Below are 18,033 nucleotides of genomic sequence, written 5' to 3'. Positions count from 1 at the left end.
AGTTAACCTCGACTGAGCTCCCTAGAAAGACTAAGGGTTAGAACCCTTCTGCCTCTTACCGTCTCCCTAACTATCCTAACTCCTCCTAGAGCCCCTTATCATGTCCTCCTCTGCCTACATGATAGTCTCAAGATGGGCTGCTGCCTCCACAAGGTGCCCATAGTCTCTAATCGTGGACCCGGCCACTCAAAACATGAGACCGATCCTCAACCTCTTGTCAAACTCCAAATAACGCCGCTTTTCGGTCGCCACCAACTCCGGTGCAAACCTAGACAAGCTAGTGAATGTGGCTTCAAACTCAGCCACTGGTGTGTTCAACTACACCAACTTGGAGAACTGGCCTCTCAACTTCTCTCAAATTGTGGAAGGTAGAAACTTGTCCTGGAATACATCGACAAAAGCCTCCCAAGTCCCTCCTATGCGTCCCCACGCATACTTCCACCATTGACCTGCGTCTCCCTTTAGCTGAAAAGACGCCAAGGTCACTCTCAAACCCCCGTCTTCGATGCCGAGCATCTCAAACATCTCATCATCTGTTCAAGCCACTCATTGGCCTTCAGTCGCTTCTTTGGGTCGCCTAAAAACTCATCCGGATTAGATAAAAAAACTCTCTCTTTAAGAAAGACTGCTTTGCTTCTGCAACCTGGGCCTGGACTTGATTTTCAGCTCTGAGAATGTCCATAGATTCCCGCAAAGCCCTGGCCATTTCACGGGCTAAGGCGACCATGGCCTGTTGACCTACTAGTTCAGCCACATTGGCCTAACCAACCCCTTCTTCCTGTGTCGGAATTCTATCCGATATAGGCATCTCGTGCCTTCTAGGCATACCACGCCTACCATCACCACATCCACATCCTGACATCCTAATAAAGGTAACAAAATGTATTAGAACATTTACAACTGTGCCGAAGCTAACTCACTCATGTCCTAATACAATGGACAACAATAATTCACTCTACATAAGTATGTAATCATGTAAACATATACGAATTTCCTTCCTAGATAATGACCGTCCCGCGGCGTTGCTAGAGTTCCAATTAGAAACAATAGTGATCAAGTGCTCTTCTAATAGGACTTCCAGAAACCCGTAGACCCAATCAATATCTTAGGAACTAAATCCCATACCCATAAAATCACATAAGTATGTTATCACACAACATTATTAGCACACAAACATCTCTATAAAGCGAGACAAACCCATTGTGGTACTAACTACTTCCCACGTAGCCAAAGTATTCAAACCCGGTACGCTCTGATACCAAGTTGTAACGCCCCCAAAGGACACAATAAATATAGCCCAAAAGCATATAAAAGACAGTCTAAATCAGAGTATAATGTTCTTTCATTTCATAACACAAATAGTACAAAAGAGTTAACATAATTAAATGCCCTATGGGCTTATATCTTACCAAGTCTTGGCTTGGTTACAACAAAAGAGAGACTAGCTCTTACAATTAAAGCCCTAGGCTATACAAAAATGAAACAAAACAAAGAAGCTCTTGTTTCCTAAAAGTCCCTCAAATGCTATTGCCTTGGTGGAGGCATGTCATTTATACCTGAAAATGTTTTCCCAAAAAGGGTGAGCCACAGCCCAACAAGAATCATCTAACACAATAAATGAGATTTAACAAAGATATAAGTGCATATGCTTATACAATCCCCGGGATAAAAGATTCATAATTTTATATTGCCATAGGAGTCCAATTCCGTATTCCATTTCATTTTTCCTTCAATTCATTTCAATATATGAGCCAATTTCATTATTTCTTTAATAACCCAGATAAGACTACAACTCAATGGTTCCATAATCACATCATCAACATACAAACACTTCAAACTGCCATTGTATGGATATTTCGTCCACGGGATCGGCACCAATGTATAAATTTCGGGACTTTCACCCAGGACAGTCCGGCCAACTTAATTATAATAGAGTCTATCCCCTTTCTCCTCCCAAACAATGGAGTCCATCCCCTTTCTCCTCCCAAACAATCAATCATACATGTGCAATGTATTTAAACACATAATCGCACATGAAGTACATCACATTTCTCCTCACAAAATGATCAATTATACATATACAATGTATTTTTAACATGATCATATTCAATAATAACCAACCATGGATCAGTTTTAATTCGCCTAATCCTTATGCAATTTTTACAATAAGCAAAGCTATCCTCCACCAACAGCTCAATACAGATATTTCTAAACATATATACAATCTCAAGACAGATAATTTATCCCAAAATTTCCAAGGGTGTGAAACATTATATACTCAATTCCATCATCTATTTCAATACTCACTCAATTATATGTTTGCAACACCAATTTCAACTATTTATACAAAATAGATATGATAATCAATTTAGGGAAAAAATTCCCTCTTTTCAAAATGCCAATTCAAATACCAAAATCACCAATTTTGACATAACATGACTTCATTTTTAAACCCCATGTTCATTTATTTCATTTCCACCAAAAACCCCTCTTTCCATTTTGTGCCCAAACCCTAGGTTTGTTTAAAATGCCCCCAAAACCCACCATTGTCACATAACCACAAATATCTAAGTTAAAAACCATAACAAAGTGTAGAAAAAATCTCTAACCCAAGAAGGGAAGACGAGCAAAGCAAAGGTGGAACTTCAAAGACGTTCAAACCCACCTTTATTTGGTTCAAAATGTAGATCTTGAGATGGTTTATCTTTTTAACAAAGGCACTAGGGTGGAGAACCCAAAGGATCTAGGTCAAAATGAAGAGAGAGAGAGAGTATTTTAGAGAGAGAAGGTCAAGATTTAGGTTTTTGAAAAGTTTTAGAGAGAGAGAGAATAATGAAAAAGTGATATAAAATGTCACTTTCGCGATCTGATATACGCACAATCCGCTCGAGCGGAGAATTTGACGCTCGAGCGTTAGACACAACAAATTTTTCCGTTCGAGCGCAAGAAGATACCCGCTTGAACGCGAAATACACACATCCAGTATTTTGTAGACAACAGACAAATCGCTCAAGCGCAAGAAAAGACGCTCAAGCACCCACCAACTCAAGCGTAGGAAACGCCGCTCCAGCGTAAAAAACGCTTCTCTAGAATTTTGTAGACGAGCAAAGTACTGAGGGTTTGCAAACCTCGCTCGAGCACAAGAAGGCCCACTCGAGCGGAAGACCAAAATTCTGGGCAACACAGATTTGGAAAAATAAGCAACCAACCTGTTCCAAACGCACAACTACAATCCAATAACCAAAATAGAGGGGAGACAAGGAAAACAAGATATGAATCACCATCCAAAACCATACCAACCCAAGTTCAGAATACAATAAGTGATGGGTCAAAACTAGAATCGCTATAGAAGAACACAAGGAACATTTGCGAGTTGTGCTTGAGTTGCTTGGAGCCCACAAATTGTATGCTAAGTTCAGGAAGTGTGAATTATGGTTGAAGGAAGTGAAGTTCTTAGGCCATGTGGTATCCAGGGAAGGGATGACTATAGACTCTTCTAAGATAGAAGCAGTGCAAGATTGGGAACAACCTAAGAACGCCTTTGAGATTCGTAGTTTCTTGGGGTTAGTCGGGTATTCCCGCTATTTTGTTAAGAATTTCTCTAGGTTAGCCTCACCATTGACTAGGCTTACGAGGAAGGGAGTTAAGTTTGTGTGGAATGAGACTTGTGAGAAGTCATTTTAGGAGCTTAAGGTTAGACTTACCAGAGCTCCAGTGTTGATTATCTCGAAGAGGGGTTTGGGCTATTCTTTGTATTGTGATGTGTCACGGGAAGGTTTGAGTTGTGTCTTAATGCAAGAGGGGAAGGTAGTAGCTTATGGCTCACGCCAGTTAAAAACCCACAAGAGGAACTATCCTACTCACGAATTAGAACTAGCAGCTGTGATCTTTGCTTTGAATATTTGGAGACACTACTTGTATGGTGAGAAGTTTGAGGTATTCTCCGATCATAAGAGTTTGAAGTACGTGTTTTACAAAAAGATCTGAATTTGAGGCAGAGAAGATGGATGGAGTTTATGTAAGACTATGATTTTGAGTTGCACTATCATCTAAGGAAGGCTAATGTAGTGGCCGATGCCTTGAGTAGGAATTCCTTTAGCAACATAGCTAGTGTTGCCATCCGGAAATGAGAGATGTTTGGTACCATTGGTGAGTTTGACTTACATCTTATCGAGTCGGTTGAGTCGACTGCTTTGTTTACCGTAGTTGCACAACCTACACTTGTGAGTCGAGTTATAGAAACACAACGGGGTGATCATGAGGTAGAAACCCTTCGAGAGAAGATATCTAATGGGAAGGTAGACAACGGCTTCAATGTGTATTTTAACTCGGGTGTTAGATGTCTTAACCACTTTTTTGTGCCGGAGTCTTGTCGAGAGGAGGTACTCCGAGAGCTTCACCATTCACGCCTTGCGGTCCATCCGAGAGGCACAAAGATGTATCACGACCTTAGTTGCTAGTTTTGGTGGAAGGGGATGAAGAAGGATGTAGCTATGTTTGTATTGAGGTGCCTTACTTGTTAGCAAGTGAAGGTCGAGCATCAGAAGCCAGCGAGTTTATTACAACCCTTGCATATAGCCGAGTGGAAGTGGGAGCATGTTACAATAGATTTTCTTGTGGGTCTTCCGAGGACTTAATGGGGGTAATGATGCCATTTGGGTGATAGTTGATTAGTTAACTAAGTCAGCGCACTTTGTACCTATGCACACGAGTGGCTTGATAGATTATCTTGCCAACCTTTACATTAGGGACATTGTTCACCTGCATAGGGTCCCTGTGACTATTGTTTCAGATAGAGATTCGTGTTTTACGGTTCGATTGTGGCAGAGCCTACAGAATGTTTTGGGTACTAGATTGACTTTTAATACTCAAACTGACGGGTAGTCAGAGCGTACCATTCAGATCCTAGAGGATATGCTTTGGGGTTGTGTTTTTTACTTTAAGGGGTCGTGGGAGAGGCATTTGCCTTTAGTGGAGTTTACCTACAACAATAGCTTCCAATTGAGTATTGGCATGGCACCATTTGAGGCCTTGTATGGCCGACCGTGTAGATCTCTTGTGTGTTGGGCCGATGTGGGTGATGCACTAGTGATAGGTCCAGAGTTGGTTTAGAAAACAACAGAGAAGGTTGCACTTATCCATAAGCGGTTAGTCACGGCTCAGAGTCGACAGAAGAGTTATGCCGACCGTAGGAGGAGACCGTTATCCTTTGAGGTAGGAGATCATGTCTTCTTGAAGATATCACCTAGACGGGGTTTGATGTGGTTTGGGAAGAGTAAAAAGTTGTCTCCTAGATTTATTGGACCTTTTGAGATCCTAGAGCAGATTGAGGAGGTAGCTTATCATTTGGCCTTGCCGTCATAACTCTCCGGGTTCATGACATGTTTCATATCTGTAGGCTCTGGAAGTATGAGCCGGATCCATCACATGTGTTAGATTGGATCAAGTTAGAGGTAGATGAGGATGCCTCGTATGAGGAGAGATCGGTTAGAGTTTTAGATACTTGAGATCAAGTCTTGCGAGGCAAGATAATTCCATTGGTAAAGGTGTTGTGGAGACACCAGGAGTTGAGGAAGTGACTTGGGAACGTGAGGCGGAAGTCCATGAGAAGCATCCAGACCAATTTGTTGATGTTTGAACTTGTATTGGAAATCATTTCCTGCTTATTTAATATAAACATTGTATATGATTTGAAATGTGAATTGTATATTCAGTAATGAGCACATGTTTACTATGGTGATGAGAATGAATGACCGGTGGATGGGTCATGGTGATAAATTTGATTTACTATCATTGTTGTGATTGGTTTAATTTTGGCTTTGTTCTTAATTTAAAATTTCGAGGACAAAATTCTTAATAGGGGAGGTTATAGTGATTCTGGTTTAGACGTCCCATTTGATATTCTAGATCTAGGTTTTATTTCCTTATACAATTGTTCATGACTTATTTCTTCTTATTCCTCATTGAGTTTGGTTATTAGAGTGCCTTGGTTGATTTTAGAACAGGTCGGGAGTTAGTTTTTCAAAGTGGTTTCTGCCCAAATTTTGGTTTCTTTGCTCGAGTGACACTTTTTGCGCTCGAGCGGTCTTTAAGAATTCTTAGTATTTTTGCAGGCCTGTAGAGATACTGGGAGTTGGCATTTTATGCTCGAGCAGTACTTCTTGCGCTCAAGCGATGTTAACTTGAGCGGTCTTTCTTAAGCTCAAGCGATGGCCCTCTATCTATAAAACTTCTGGAATTTTATATTCTTCGCTCAAGCGGTCACTTTGTGTGCTCGAGTGGTCACACTTATCGTGTCTGGTCGTTGCACATACATCAGTCCGTAAAGTCACCTTTTTGGCTCACTTTTTCATCTCTCTCTCTCTCTCTCTCTCTCTCTCTCTCTTTAAACATTTCAAAACCCTAAGTTGAGACACTCTGTATCTAAAACTCACATTCTCTATACAAATACACCTAGATCCGTTGGTTTATCCACCCTAGTTCCTTTGTTAAAAGGTAAAACACTCTAAGAGCTTTTTTCTAATCAGAGCAAAATTGGGTTTCGGCATCGTTGAAGTTTCTCCATTTCCTTCTCTTGTCTTCTAAGCTTGAGGTAGGAATTCTCTGCACTTTTTTTTATGATTTTTAACTTAGTTATTTGTTATTTGTTATTTTCTAAAACTACATTGTGATTTGGGGGTTTTTGGGACAAAACTAGGGTTTTGGATTAAAAAAAAAAAAAAAAAAGGGGTTTTCAAATGGCTGGTTGGAATGATTAAGGAAATGTATTTATTGTTGAGTTATGATCAAATGATGGATTTTTACCTTTGAAATTGAATTATGACAAACTGGGGACTTTTGCCCTAGGAATATCACATGTTGGTTTTGTGACGATAAATGAAATTGATGTTAGAAATGTGGAATTGGATTGACGTTGGTGAGGATGGCGGAGTTGAATATATATTATCACTCTCATTTTGGGATTTTTGAAAAGTTTATATGTATAGAAATTATTTATCTGTTTAGAGATATCTATTTTGGGCTATCGGTGGAGGATAGCTATGATTGTTGTAGAAATTGTATGAGAACTAGGAAAATTGAAACTATTTTCTCATCCACTTGTCATTGGTAAGAGACCAGAAACTCACGCGGATAGGTGTCAAGCCTTCCGGTTAATACCGGTAAAAATGACAAATTAGTAATACTTGTATAGTCTACTTGTAGACATGTACCTAGAGATTCACAGAGTTGTATTCACGGTCTTGCTTTCTATTAAAAAGGAAATGTTTTATGAATTGTGATAAAAACCTGGCATTGTATGGTTTTGAAAGAGTTATAGAATGTTCTGGCGCGAGCATTGCATATACATTCACCTTATAACTCTATTAAGATTCATATATTGTGTTGGGTTATTTGTACTGGGTTTTGGCTCACCTTATGTGGGAAAACCATTTTCAAGTGCTGATAATATGCCTCCGCCAAGGCAATAGCTTGGGAGGACTTGGAAGCAAGGGCTTCATTTTGTTTATCTTGTTGTATTTATTTTATACAAGCTTAGGGCTTTAAATGTATTGCATTTGAATCCCTTTTGTTGTAACCAAGCACTGTCTTAAAATGCTGTAAGCCTTTAGGGCATTTCTTATTTGTTTAACTTTCATTTTATTTCTGTATTATGTAACATATGCTATAGATTCAAGGCTAGGATTGCGAATGTGTATCTGCATATGTTAATCGTTTGTGCAATCAATTAGAACTAATGTAAGATAATTACTTATTCATGTGTTGTTATTTAATGAAAATGATGGATAGTTTATTGTCTTTTATTTCGGGGCGTTACAACTACCCCTCACTCTTGGGTGCATAGCCTCACTCAAGCATGAATTAGGGTTATAAAGATGGGTGCATATTTATAGGCACTCAGGCCCAGCTTAGGGCCAAGTAAATTAATATGGCGTCGCCACATGGCCTTTTAGACCACACGTGAATATTCCTCTTTCATGTTGTTTGGTTGAAACAAATGCAACCTTCTTCTCCCTGAGTCCTTCCACTTGAGTGGTTCCGAGAGTAATCGAAGTTTGAGAAATTCACAAATGTCTTGATGATCTCTTACTTTTAGCTACCAAGCTGCACGTTCTCCCAACATCTTGAGTGAGCTAGTAAAGCATATTCTTGAAATCGACTATACTACTACTGCATGGTTAAAGTCCGAGAGGACTTCTCAAGTTTTGCCATTTCAATGTTGGGTGGAGACAATTGTTTCGACTGTATTGTTAATGGAGACTTGATCATACTTCTCATCTTCGTGAGAAGTAATGTGAGAATCACATTGCTCAATCTCGGAAGCTATTATGGGGTCACGGTTTGGTTGGATCCCTTTTGGATGCATGTTTTGTATAGGGGTGAATGACTTGCCATCCTATTTTCAAGAGAGACTTTAGCGTTGCATCTCGAAAAAACTATTAGGGAGCCTTGGGGTATACGCCTACTTTGAAGGACACGAATTTTGAATATAGGCGAATGATTGGCTTTTCTATTTTCAAGAGAGTTGCATTGTTCTATCTCGAAAAACCTATTTGGGAAGATTTGGGGTATCCGCCTCCTTTGTAGGATGCGAGTTTTGAATAGGAATTGTTTGGTGGCTTTCTTGTCTTCAAGAAAGACTTAATTGCTACATTCTTGGAAAAGGGCCTCAGGGTATCTTGGGGTCTTTGACCCATTTCAGATGCAATTATGATGAGGTTTGTGTATTTCTTGCCAACAGGGTTTCCTCAGGGAAATTACATTTTCAAAGATTTGTATTCGAGGGTTTTGCCTCTTCAAAGTTTTTATGGAAGTCATAACTTAGAGGTTTCACATTACTCAGATTCCAAAATCAACCGACAACTACATAACGACTATAACCAAAATTACCATAAATAGACTATTGAACTCATATTGAGGTAAGGAAATAGACCATACCTCTTGAATCGAAGAGGAGACAAGTTGGAAAATTCACTGACGACGAAAAGACGATCTACTCAGATTAAAGGGAAGCCCTCGCCGAGCTCTACACTTTGGTCTATGGAACTAGGTGTAGAAAATGGATAAATATGATTGAAACCCAAGCTTGAAAAGCTTTGAGGGTTGAAAATGGCAAAAAGAGAGAGAGAAAACTAGACGTTTTACGAAATCTACAATACTAATGTATCTTTAACAATATGGTTTGATTTGTTATGTAAATTTAAAATTTAATGAAACTCTATATAATTATGTAAAAATTGTAAGATTAATTTTATTTTCTTTAAATTTTAAGAGAGATCATTATAATTTACTTTTATATATTTGCATTATCTGTAATTCTAAAGTAAATTACACTGACACTCCCTACATTCATTCGAAATCACATTATTATCACTCTTTTTATTAGTTGAAACATTATTGACCTCGCTTATCTATTTACTGCTAACCAAATAATAAAGTTACTGGACTACCCTTTTTTGTATAAAAAAAAAAACAAAAATCTACCCATATTTACCCCTTATTTTTCCTTCCTTTCATCTCTATTCTGTGCAATTCCACCATTTCATATGGCAAATCTAGTCCTCACTACCAAAAACTCCACTCATCTTTGATTGCTTCATTTTATCTCTCTCCAATTATTTCCCTTCATTTTATCTCTTTACTCATCAATAAATTTTGTTTTTGTCAATTAAAAATAAAATAAAATCTGATAACATTGCAATTAATAGCTATATTAACACTTTTATTGGAGCAACATTGTGCTTCTCAACTAATAAAACAATTAATGACTTGCACAAACAAACATAATAATATACCATGTGGATGCTCTTAGTATCAGTGCACATCATTTGAATTAAACCGGCATCCAATAACAGGGAAATTTTTTGAATGTCTTGTATACATCATTTGAATTAAACCGGCATCCAATAACAGGGAAATTTTTTGAATGTCTTGTATACATCATTTGAATTAAACCGGCATCCAATAACAGGGAAATTTTATTGAATGTCTTGTATTGTTTGACACTTTCATTTGTGTTTTTAATGTAGCTTAAAAATAAGAGTTTGGCTAATAAATTCTATAAGGATATTGGTTAATAAAATTTAGAATAATTATATATTTTTTGTTGCACGTGATTTCATATATTATATATAATTATTTTAGACATCTTATCAAATACTCTAAAGACACCCGTTAATAAAAATATTAAAATATTAACATCCAAGTACTAAAATATTAAAATATTTTTCAACACCAATATGAAACGATAATTTCATAATCAATTTATGTCAATACTTAACAGCACATTTGATTTTTTTTTTTAAATTTTTTTTATCATGATTTTTATATAATGATTTTATTGTATTTTTTTATGCAATGATTTTATTGTGTTTTTTCTTATCATAATAAACTTGTCGACAAACTACATAGTTTAGTTGTTAGAGTTAAAATTAAAGTAAAATAACTCTAAAATCACACATTCTAATTAGTGAAATTAGCGTAAAACCCGTATTATGCATGGGCAAGTAACAAAATGTCATAAATAATACTAAATATGTTAAAAATTAACTAAATATTATGATATTAATTTAGATGAGTATTTAAATAATAGATTTGAGGATTTCACTATGTTTATATAGATATGCCGGACTAATTAAAATTTTTTTTTTTTTTGAATTACACTCAATCAAATAAACTCAATTGAAAATAAGATAAAGATAAAAAAATAAAAATTAATTTTAAATTTGAAGTTGAAAAAGAATAAACTCAACTGGAAATCAAAAGCAATAGTGGATTCTGTAAATATAAGATAAAAATAAAAAAACCAAGTTCAAATTTGAGGATGAACTATAAATATAGAAAGAGAAAATCAAATAAATTCTATAGAAATGAGATAGAAAGAAATTCAGTAAACATCAAATAAAGATTGAAAAAAAAAAATCAAGTTGAAATTTAAAAATTCAAAAATAAAATAAGATAAACTTGAAAAAAAAGTATATAATATAACTCTAATAATAGAAGAACAGAAGAGGGTAGTAGTTTAAAAATTAGATAAGAGTGAAATGTCATTTATAATTTTCTAAAATTTGTAAAAAAAAAAAAAAATCTCAAAAAGAACAACTGAGGTGTAGTAAGTTAAAAGTTAGATAAAAGTTAAACGGCAATTATAACTTTTTAAAATTTAAATTTTGTGTAGTTAAAAAATAAGCATTTATAATATTTTATTATACAAATTTTAACTCTATTTTGTGTCTAATACTCACTACAAGAAATTGCATTTTTCGCAACGTAACAAAATATGTTGTTAAAAGGGAAAATTCGTTGGCAAAGAGTTTTGCCGACACACAAAGCTACGTTGGCAACCCGTAGGCAAAAGTGAGTTGGCAAAAGTTTTTGCCGACGAAATTATCATTGCGTTGGTAAAAGTAATGTCTTTAGCGACGAACATAGTCGTCGATAAAAGCCTTCATCCATCGTCGGCAATTTACCTTGTGTTGGTAAAAGTCATTCAAATATGATGATTGTGTGGCACTTTTCGCGACACAAATTTGCATGGGCAAAAAATATACTTTTAGCAACAACTTATGCGTCGGCAAAAGTAAACTTTTGGCGACACATTTACGTTGGTAAATGTTGCCATTTGCCGAGGATTTGTTTGTCACTAAAGCTTTACTTTTGGCAATGACAAATTGGCATGGGCAAAAAGTACACTTCTACCAACACAATATGAGTGGGCAAAAGTAACTTTTAGCGACACATTTACGTCGGTAAATGTTTCCATTTGCCAATGATTTGGTTGTCGATAAAGCTTTACTTTTGGCAACGACAAATTAACATTGGCAAAAAATACACTTTTAGCAATACAATATGAGTGGGCAAAAATAAACTTTTGGCTACACATTTACCAACAAGTTGTTCGTCGAGAAAGCTTTACTTTTTGGTAACGACAAATTTGTAGCGGCAAAAAAAATTGAAAATCATTTATATTTTTTTATAAGATTTACATATTTACAAGAGGCATCCCTCAGGCACTATTATTACAAACTAATAACATTGATATTAAATCACCTAAAGTTGATGTGTAGGCAAAAAAACACTGTTGAAAAATATGCTTTTGGAAGCAGTGTATAAAACCTGAAAGGGTAAACTCACTAAAATACTCAAATACATCCAAATTGTAAACCCATAGTAAAAACAGCAGATAACAAGATGAAAACATGAAACCAACAACCCAAATTTACAGTAGACTAGCATCTAGTAGCAGCCTGCTTCATAGCAACATTGCAACAGCAGCAGCCCAGCAAAATTCTGCAGCAGCACACCGGCAGCAGACCAGCAAGCAACAACCATCAGCCACCAGTGCTCTGAAAAATGAGAGAAGAAAAACAATTAATTATTGGGGGGGAATTCGGGGAAATCCTCTCTAATAATAGCGAGGAAGGGTGGGTTTCCATTGGGTTCGGATTTAATTGCCATCCGTAATTCTACCCAAAAGATTCCACCAATGAATCTCCTTCATCAACAAAATCAACAGAAAATAACTATCTACTATCTAGACAATTCAACAACAAAAAAGTAGCATGATTTAAAGACGACTAATTAAGTTGCCATTTCTTTGTAGACATCATGTACATGACTGGGGATTATTTGATATCAAACCAATAATCCATCTTGTGCAAGTCACTATCTCGAGTACAAATGCAATGTATGTTTTTGGTAATTTCTCTAAGAACGTAATGAAGATGAACTTTTATGATTAGATGGATTAAAAAAATGGATGCATTATTGTTAGAACTTATGTCGTTCCTGCCACACGGGTACTGACATGACTCATGTTGGCTGGGATAAGTTTTGGTAGACCAAAATCTGAAATTTTGGGTGTCAAGTCTTTGTCAAGGAGAATATTTCTAGCTTTGATATCTCGATGACCGATATGTGGTATGTCCACCTGAAAGAATGGCATGTCCCCGTGCAATCCCAATGCAAATTCTAGTTCGTGTTCGCCAACTAAATTGGATGCTACTGTAACTTCCACCTGAAAGCCAAGGTCATGATAATGATGATGATGCTTTAAAGCTAAAGTTCGTAAATCGAGGTGCCAAATTTGTGTTTTTATGCCAATCCAACAAGTGTAAAGAGTACCAAACTAAGAATATACTGTAACCTTACTTTATTCACTAAACACTGTCTCTTCAAATCCCATGAATATACATCACACATTTGGAAATTAATCTTACTGTATTGTCCTTGTAGATTAACAATCATATAGTACAGTTTTAGACATACTAAATGATATAATCTGCTATTTCTGCATTACCAGTCACACGGTTGGAGGTATACTGGACATAGTCATTGAAGCAGAGGACAAAAAACATGGAGATTTATTGAGACTGGTAATACTTCCTCTCTTCTAACTCTCTTTTATGTCTACTATTGGCTGTTTTGCTATACACTATGGTCACTTTAAAAATCCTTTCGTTATTTACATTATGTTACTATAATGTGAGCAAGATCATGTTAAGGGCTACCTTGAAATGTAAGCATTTTCACTTCCATCATCTAATCTAACCTACATACAGATACATCTCTAACATAATCAATGTGGCAGATCAAATAGAAAAGAAATGTAGTGAACTTCCTTACTTGACAGCAACAGAAAAATAAGTACGTAAATGTGGAAAATAAAACCAAACCTTGTTCAAAAGGGCACCTAGCTGGATCCCCAAAATACTGAGACAATGAATCTGCACTTCTTCCCTGCAAGATAAATGTGTCGATATACTTAACTAAGCAAGAACTTGCAGATTTTAACAAAAGAAAATCAAACCAAATTTACTGCTGAATTTTCCACTAAGATTAAAATTTCAGTATTGGCAAATCCCCTTTATTTTATATCTCAGCATCACTGCCAACAAACATACACTAGTTTTGTCATGAAACTAGAATTATGTACATCTACGAAGATCCAATAATTCCTTTACAAAAAGAAGAGTCAGCATTTTTCCTTTCAAGCATATTTCTAAATTGTTCTCTTTTACAGAAAACATTATATGCCTACTCCTGGGCATAAATCAAGCTCTTGAGGTCGCTAATGCATCAATGTAATTTTATTGTTCCTTGATATTGAGTGAGAAGTATGTAGGAGTTGAATTGGAGTGCAACTACACTACATTTATAGTTGCCAGGTAGAACTTTGTACCCATTATCTTTGATCTTTGAAAATGGAACACATACAGTAAACATATTTTAACAAAGTCCTCCAGTGAGAACCCATCATAATCATCAACACTTCAAAGATTGCATTATTATTACACATCAACATAGAACTCAAAAATGTTAATATTCATACATATGTGTGTATATAGACACAAAAGAGAGGAACAAATGAGAATTAAGTTACCAACACTAAACAAATAGTCGATTTAATCAAACTTCTATAAAATCTCTAACTTCTATATAAACAAATAAATAATCACCTACAAAATCAAGGAGGTCTCAAATGCATGCTACATGAAAGCAAGTAAAACCAGTTTGGAAACTTGAATAAACAGTGAGCAATGGTGGTACAAGTAATAACCTTGATGTCGAACCCTATGCTAGGCACAAAAAAGCAATTACTAACAATTAATCATTTAACCACTCTTCTTACCAAAAAAACAAAAAAAAACCCCATCATTCCTTCAAACTCACTCTGAAAATAATGCTTCCAAGCCTACAAGCATGTGACTCCTACAGTACACTCAACTCAATTCAAAAACCTCCATACGAGGACAACCAGATAGTAAGATTTTTCATGCATGTTGGGTTCTGATCTTTGAAAAACAACAACCAAATCTAATTCTCTCTCACAAGTTAAAAATCAACAATCAAACTTTTGCATGCCAATCATAATAAATCATAATCAAAAAATAAAATATGCATATTTTTCTTAATGTGTAAAGTAGTCTTTCCTATAAAGCAAAAGGCTCTTAACAATTGATCCAACAAAAACTTCTCAGATCAGATTAACAGCTTTTCTGCACAATGTGTCAACCATAAAATTCCCTTAGCTCTTATTTACATTGTTCGAAACAAGTGATCAATCTATTGCACCAAATGCAACAATTCAGTCAAGAGTAATTGCAAGATTTCTGCAAAAATAGGTGTATCTTCACAAAATAAGTCAAAAGTTTCAAGTCAAAACACATATTTCATTTAGTTAAAAAAAAAGGCCAAATGTTTCCTATAGTTGCTCACTCCCAGAAGAATCTATAAACAGTCTGTCAGCAATTTACATACAAAAACCTACAACTTCTCTCAGTTGTGTTAACTCCAGAATTACAGAATAGCCAAATTCAAAAGAACAAGGGCCCGAATGAATACAAATAGTTTCTGATTTTAAAGCACTCACCTGAAAAACTTTTGGATTCTTCAGCATTGCCCTCATAACTGGATCCTTTAAGGGATATTTTATTATGTGACCGCTCTTTTCACCTCTTGTATATGCCAGTTTTGTTAGCTGTTACTTTTGCACCACCCTCTGTCTTTATCTGCTCACCATTGAAAGACAAAAAGAGTAAATAATCCCAAATAACCTTCACACCAAGACAAGTAAGCAAAATTAGTTCTAGCCAAGGATAGAACGAAACCACTTTTTCCCCCTATAAAATCAAATCACTTATTAAGGTGCATCCAACATGCTATTCACAACTAAAGCAACATAAAGCAATGTATCACACGCCAAACAAATAAAAGTAATTTCATATACTTGAGAGTCATCTCATAAGACCAGTTTCTTATCATAAAGATATATTAGAAAATGGACAGCATATCATTCAAAAAAATATGTGCATGTGTCTGGGGTACAATTCAAAATACTAACTTTATAATAACACAAATAACAATTCTTTCCATTGTTAAGCATGATTCCAATATTTTCAATAGAATTCAAAATTATAAAGAACGAAAAAGAAGATGAAGAGTTATCCACAAGCAATGAAGTAAATACATCAAGACTAATTTTTGAACAGCTACTCTTTCCTAAGGTTCAAATTCAATTTCACAGTCACTAAGGACTCGGTAATGTCTAATAGAACCTGCCCATAGTGAACCCCAATAGAAAACTCCACATTATCCCGTCATAGGAAGAAGTTTGAAGCTGCAAACTCCACAAATCTTTAACAATTCAACACTCTTAGCAAAAAATAGAACATCTTTAACACTCAGTAGACTGCAAATAAATATGTTCAACAAGAAAACCCCTTTACACCTAATTTCAAGAAGCAAAGCATCTCCCCTACACCTATTTCTTCTATATACCAATTATAACAATAAAAAAGCTTTATATATTTGTAAAACTGCAAAGATCTTTGATAAAATACCTTTCCACTAGCTGTCACACGGTCCCCATTGTTTAACTTGATGTACTTCTTACTCCTCTGCCAGCAAACAGATTCACACAGTTTAAAAGGAGATAGTTTGAAAGAAAAACAAAAAAAATAAACATCCACAAGATATACCTTATCCCAGTGGAATCTAGATTTTTGTTTCTGCATGCCACCACTATCATCTGCAACCAGATCCAGCACGGCAGCTTCCAACCTATTCAATTAATTAATCATGACATAAAGATAAGTCAACTATTAAAACGTCAAGAACAAGAAAAAAACACATGCTACAGATTAATAAACATTTCTTTTTTTATCATTCAGCAACAAAAAGGACATACTAATTACAAAGAAAACAGATAGAATGCCCAAAGCAAAAAAGAAGGATAAGGGAGATTCTCCAAAGACAACAATGGAAAAAAAAAAAAAAACAATGAAGATACATGTGGCACACAGCCCTCCAATTACTACTAATAGAAAACAAAGGAACTCCTTTAAATGGTGCTGAAACTAACACACCCAAAAAGAAGCCAAATAACAGATTTTATCACATAAACTACCCAGTATCTTTTGAATTGTCTTGAAAAAATCTTGCATTTCTCTCTAACCATAAAACCCACAATAAATAGTAATACAAAAAAGAATAAATTACAAGCTCAATGCCCTTGGTTCCTTTTAACCAAAAGCTGTGATTGTCATAAAATTTCATAACGCAATAATTATTATCATCATCAGTCGAGAAAACAAATGTTTGGGAATCAATAAGCCTTCTAGAACTAATTTTCAAAAAAAATATATAAAAAAATAAGCCTTCTAGAACTACGTCTTGAAAAAGCATCCCACAATAGTCTCTACTATTCTGTCTTGCTTCACGATTACTTATTGCAGTGGAACTATTAGACAAAATGCTAGAAGATATACTCACCACATCAGCTTGAAGTACACTTCCACCCCCTGGCCTCGTTCCCTATCTGAAACAAGAAATCCAAGACCTAGAGATATGGTCTCTTGAAGAGAATCATCTCTTAACAGGTGAGAAGTTATTGGTGAATCTTCACTCACATTATTTCTAAATGAATCTCCAAGCTCTTGGGGAGATGAACTGCTTGTATGTAAAACCTCTGCACAAATCTGAGATACGTCCTTGTCCATCATATTACCAAAGCCATTACTGACATCCATATTGGACCTTACATTTGCAGAAACTGGCCAATACCTCTATTCTTACCATAAATCAAATCCCAATTTGTTGCTTAATGAATAGACTTAGTGAAACAACAAATTAAAGCCACTCCACCATAAAAAATAAAAATAAAAGATAAATCTACCTGTACTGGTAATAACTGGTAAAAATAAATCATATCCTCCCAAGTCCCTATATCAAAATTTATCAGTTACCCAGATGAAAACTCAATGAGTATTGCATACTAGGGACCAAGAATCAAAATGGGTATTGTATGTTTCTCACCAGAGGAAGTGCTCTTGACGAGCTTCTCGGAGGAGCTCTTAGAATGCATATGGTCCTTTGAGTTGTTGAAGCTTTTCGTAGACCCATCAAAATTCATAGGAACACAAAAAGACTCTAATATTCATTTTTGAAATTTAGTACATCTGAATATTATGATAAAAACACTAATGTTCATTTTTGTGTGATAAATAAGGTCTGAATTCTTTTGACGTGAATAAC

At 35.6% G+C, this 18,033-nt stretch overlaps 1 long non-coding RNA gene across 1 annotated transcript; it reads right to left on the bottom strand.

Moving 5' to 3' along the window:
* Nucleotides 1-12,943: 12,943 nt before the first annotated feature.
* Nucleotides 12,944-16,860, bottom strand: LOC114256429 (uncharacterized). Its single transcript, XR_014350874.1, has 4 exons — nt 16,479-16,860; nt 16,341-16,397; nt 15,371-15,509; nt 12,944-13,015 (listed from the first exon to the last, which is right to left on the bottom strand). It is a non-coding gene; the product is annotated as an uncharacterized LOC114256429 (long non-coding RNA).
* Between the last annotated feature and the right edge of the window lie 1,173 nt (nt 16,861-18,033).

The sequence above is a fragment of the Camellia sinensis genome, chromosome 14 (assembly GCF_055761805.1).
Source record: "Camellia sinensis isolate YWXY chromosome 14, ASM5576180v1, whole genome shotgun sequence".
Classification (NCBI taxonomy): Eukaryota; Viridiplantae; Streptophyta; class Magnoliopsida; order Ericales; family Theaceae; genus Camellia; species Camellia sinensis.
Note: the sequence above shows the minus strand (reverse complement) of the source record. Positions and strands in the feature narration are given on the sequence as shown.